Genomic DNA, 5,217 nt, shown 5'->3' with positions numbered 1-5,217 from the left:
TGAACGCACATTTGAAGCGTGTATTCGTCGTCGCCATACTGCCGTATCAGCCGGCGTGGTGCTATGGGGTGCCATTGGTTACACGTCTCGGCCACCTCTTGTTCGCATTGACGGCACTTTGAACAGTGGACGTTGCATTTCAGATGTGTTACGACCCGTGGCTCTACCCTTCATTTGATCCCTGCGAAACCCTACATTTCAGCAGGATAAGGCACGACCGCATGTTGCGGGTCCTGTACGGGCCTTTCTGGATACATAAAATGTTCGACTGCTGCCCTGGCCAGCACATTCTCCAGATCTCTCACCAACTGAAAACGTCTGGTCAATGGTGGCCGAGCAACTGGGTCGTCACAATACGTCAGTCACTACTCTTGATGAACTGTGGTATCGTGTTGAAGATGCATGGGCAGCTTTACCTGTACACGCCATCCAAGCTCTGTTTGACTCAATGCCCAGGCGTATCAAGGCCGTTATTACGGACCGAGGTGGTTGTTCTGGGTACTGATTTCTCAGGATCTATGCACCCAAACTGCGTAAAATGTAATCACATGTCAGTTCTAGTATAATATATTTGTCCAATGAATTCACGTTTATCATCTGCATTTCTTCTTGGTGTAGCAATTTTATTGGCCAGTAGTGTATTTATATTTTCTACAAAATGATCGTGTTCAATTTTTCCTGTAGGACTAACAGTTGGCGCCTAGCAATGATCACAACACAGAAACATGTCAGAGAGTTTACTTGCACAACCTGCTAATCTTACGACGTACAAGTACACAAGAAGGTACCGTTGCCATAGCCCCCCCTTACCCCTCCATGACCCTTATAGTGCGGAGCACCTGGGATGTCTGTTTTTGAAAGTAAGCCACCGACATGCTCCTGTATGGTTTGAGTGTTGCAGAGGTGGTGACAGTGTCAGCTGTGGCGCCGGTATGTCCATGGGCTGTGGAAATAATGGAAAAAAGAGGTCAGCTGGCTTTTGAGAAGCATGATTCGTCTGCTCTGGACTGGTTGTGGCTTGACATGCCGGCGAAGTGTCTGTGTTTGTAGGAAGTAAAATCCATGCCCGTTTCACAAATTAAGCTAATACTTGCAACGTTGTGCCATTGCACAATATCTCCATGTTATGAATGCATCTGGTCAACACCAGAAAAGGGTCAGTGTACATTGGCTAGAGAGACGATCTGATTGAGACCACTCACAGCATCACATGCGAGAAGCTCTGCAAATTTTTGGGCATAAAAGCCTAATGGTTGCTGCGGCGAGAAGGCGGCAGGCATCGTGTATTGATGCAGTAATGCTTTAACTGCTACACCATCTGTGTACGTTTGCTTATTTTGGCAGTGATGCTGCTACTAAATAGTCTGCTGCGGTCTACAGAGGTACAACATAAACTATTTCCCGCATGGAAGTTCTAATATCGGGTTTGAAGGCCGCTCGAAGGCCTAGCAACACTGAGGGTAGTATGTTTGTCCATTTTTCTTGGCGACACGTTGCTGAGGGTTTCAAGGTTATGTGTCAACGTTCCACCATAATATTACTGCCAGGGTAGTAGATGGTTGTGTGCTATCATTCGAAACCATACAGTCTAGCTAACTCCAGGAACAGCGTGGATTCAAACTGGCATCCTTGAACATTTGAAACATGGAGAGGGCACCCGAAGCGTGCAATCCACGTACACATAAGCGTTTTTGGCGTAGTTTCAGCTCATACATTGGTTAACTGTGTTGCCCATCTTGTACATTTCTCTATGGCTCTGCATAAGTATCTGCATCCATCCGATGGCAGAAGAGGCACTACCAGATTAACTTGAACATGGGCAAATCTAGCTGGTGCACCTTGAAAGTTACTGATATCAGCTGGCACTTGATGGTCCACTTTACTTTTTTGGCAGAACATACAGGAATGTTTCCAGTCTCATATATCTTTCTTTAAGGAAGTCCACACGAAACGGTCCATTTCTAACCTGATTGAACCCGATTCTAGGATGAGATAGGCTGTGGACACTGTCAGAGTTTGTCGTTTGGAACTACTTCGAAATGTATGTTCATGGTATGTCTCAAGAAACGTTGCACGACAGCTTCAACTTAGGGTCTGGAATTTGTCTAAGTTGTAGTCCTGTAGATGAGTCATTTAATAGTTGTTGTATCTGTGGGTCCTTGACTTCCTTCGCAGCAAGTTCTCTATAGTCTGTAAGCAAACTCCGACAAAATTTTCTGCCCCTTTTATTTGGCAAACGTCTGTCATAAAATGGCTTATGAATTAAATATTTCGGATCTGTCTCGATGAGAATCTGTCACTGACAGTTTTGAACGCAGATGTTAATGGGCTTATCACTTGTAAAAATAGTCACCGGTGGATGGAAGTATCTGACTACCTTGCAGGCTGCCAAATGTTCCTTCCCTATCGTATGCACTCCACTTCTTTGGGGCCAGTTGCAACTGCCTGTAGAAAAATTACAGCGGTTGCCAGTGTTCATCTACTTGTTGATGGAGTGCTGTACCAATCGACAACAGATTACATCCATGACTATAGCCGGTTGTGCATGTGCAACCAGAAGTGCGTGTAACATTGCCTCATATGAAAGTCACTGAATGCATTTTCCGTCTCTTTTGTCCACTTAACAGGTTGACCTCGAATCACTTTGCGTCCCACAAGTACATACATGAGTGGTGTCTGCATCTCAACCATTGCCAGAAGATGTTAGTAAAAATTTACCATTCCAAAAAAACACATCAGCTGCTGGTAATTTACGGGTTTTGGCAGAGATTTTAGTGTCACTTTTTCTGCCAATGGGCGGATGTATGGGCTAGGAAACTGATATGAAACTTCCCATGAGGCATTTGTTTCCAGTTAACATGAACACATGATCAGAGAACTGCTTATGCACTCGGCACAGGTGTTGTTCATGCACCTGAGCGTTGGGAGAGAACACTAAAATTTCGCCTAAGTAAATGAAACAAAATGGGTGTCGTTTGAGTACCTCATCGATGAAACTTGTCGCGTCTTGGCGGCGTTCTTTAGGCCAAAAGGCACGAATAAAAATCCGAATAAATCGAATGTCATAATCACAGCCATTTTCAAAACATTGCTAGCGGCCACTGGTATCTGGTTATATGCAGGCCAGTGTGCGTATGAAGTCTTGTATGTCGGGTACTGGGTACCAGTTTTGAAAATCGATAATTCCTACTGGCCTCCACGAGCTATATTTCTTATGAACTAGGTGTAGGGGTAAAGACCATAAGCTGTTCAACCAGCGAATAATTCCCGACCGCAACATTTTTTGGAAGACTGTCATCATCTCTGTCAGCCTTTCGGATGTAGTGTACGGTATTGCGTTCGATTTCACTACTGAGAACCTGCTTTTGCGACAGATTTACTAGTTCTCCTGCGCGGTCGTCCGAAGTTTCCAAGTTTCGGTCGTGCTATGTTCTTTCGAGGAGAATGTGTTGTTAATTCTCTGCAATACTCCATAACTTGAACGAACTTAGTCCCTGACACTGCACTGTTGTCCATGAAGTTTAACAATCATGCTCCCCATAAGTCAACTGCTAACACAATATCTGCTTGAAGTCGGTGGGGTCTGAAATACCCGCAATCACAGAAAATTACATAAACTGACTGGAGAAACCCACATCAATAATTCACTCTTTTTGTCCATAAATGTTGTTTGATGAGTTATCAACTGCCTTCAATAGTGGCTATACATCCTGTTTGTTGCATGATGCTTGGTTGTCAGGGAGCATGCTGATATTGGAGCCATTGTCTACTAGGACCTTCTTGCCAGTAAGGTTGTCTGATATGTACAGTATTTTCGACATGGTAGAATATGTGTGCGGCTATGGATTTTGTCGGTGACACGTAGACAAGGCACTGTTGCTGTAGACACCTTGGCCCTTTGAGTAAGTGCTTGATGATGTGCATTTTGCGGCACATTGCCCGAAAAGATTTTGATACCAACACATTTCACGCAAGACCTTCTGCTGACGTCGTGTTTCACGTGACGGTAACGCTCGTCTTAACTCATCTTGACTGTGATAACTAAGGTGTATAGAGTTTGGTAGTCAGGAAACTATCTCGTCTTTGTGATTGCTGGAAGTCCTGGCTGTCATGAGTTCACTTAATGTCAGATATCAGCCTTGCAGTTTGCTGGTATAAGCTGCGTATCATCAAGGAGAATTGTTCGTGGTAACTGGCCACCTTCTGAAACTTCCTGGCAGCTTAAAACTGTATGCCCGACCGAGACTCGAACTCGGGACCTTTGCCTTTCGCGGGCAAGTGCTCTACCAACTGAGCTACCGAAGCACGACTCACGCCCGGTACTCACAGCTTTACTTCTGCCAGTACCTCGTCTCCTACCTTCCAGACTTTACAGAAGCTCTCCTGCGAACCTTGCAGAACTAGCACTCCTGAAAGAAAGGATATTGCGGAGACATGGCTTAGCCACAGCCTGGGGGATGTTTCCAGAATGAGATTTTCACTCTGCAGCGGAGTGTGCGCTGATATGAAACTTCCTGGCGGATTAAAACTGTGTGCCCGAACGAGACTTGAACTCGGGACCTTTGCCTTTTGCGGGAAAGTGCTCTACCAACTGAGCTACCGAAGCACGACTCCCGCCCGGTACTCACAGCTTTACTTCTGCCAGTACCTCGTCTCCTACCTTCCAAACTATACAGAAGCTCTCCTGCGAACCTTGCAGAACTAGCACTCCTGAAAGAAAGGATACTGCGGAGACATGGCTTAGCCACAGCCTGGGGGATGTTTCCAGAATGAGATTTTCACTCTGCAGCGGAGTTTGCACTGATATGAAACTTCCTGGCAGATTAAAACTGTGTGCCCGACGGAGACTCGAACTCGGGACCTTTGCCTTTCGCGGGGAAGTGCTCTACCAACTGAGCTACCAAAGCACGACTCACGTCCGGTACTCACAGCTTTACTTCTGCCAGTACCTCGTCTCCTACCTTCCAAACTTTACAGAAGCTCTCCTGCGAACCTTGCAGAAATAGCACTCCTGAAAGAAAGGATATTGCGGAGACATGGCTTAGCCACAGCCAGGGGGATGTTTCCAGAATGACATTTTCACTCTGCAGCGGAGTGTGCGCTGATATGAAACTTCCTGGCAGATTAAAACTGTGTGCCCGACCGAAACTCGAACTCGGGACCTTTGCCTTTCGCGGGCAAGTCCTCTACCAACTGAGCTACCGAAGCACGACTCCC

At 45.9% G+C, this 5,217-nt stretch overlaps 1 non-coding gene across 1 annotated transcript; it reads right to left on the bottom strand.

Annotated features, from left to right (window-relative positions):
- Positions 1–4,231: 4,231 nt before the first annotated feature.
- Trnas-cga lies at positions 4,232–4,306 on the bottom strand. Its single transcript has one exon. It is a non-coding gene; the product is annotated as a tRNA-Ser (tRNA).
- Positions 4,307–5,217: the final 911 nt, after the last annotated feature.

The sequence above is a fragment of the Schistocerca americana genome, chromosome 2 (assembly GCF_021461395.2).
Source record: "Schistocerca americana isolate TAMUIC-IGC-003095 chromosome 2, iqSchAmer2.1, whole genome shotgun sequence".
In the NCBI taxonomy this organism is placed as follows: Eukaryota; Metazoa; Arthropoda; class Insecta; order Orthoptera; family Acrididae; genus Schistocerca; species Schistocerca americana.
This window is presented reverse-complemented; position numbering and strand designations above follow the sequence as displayed.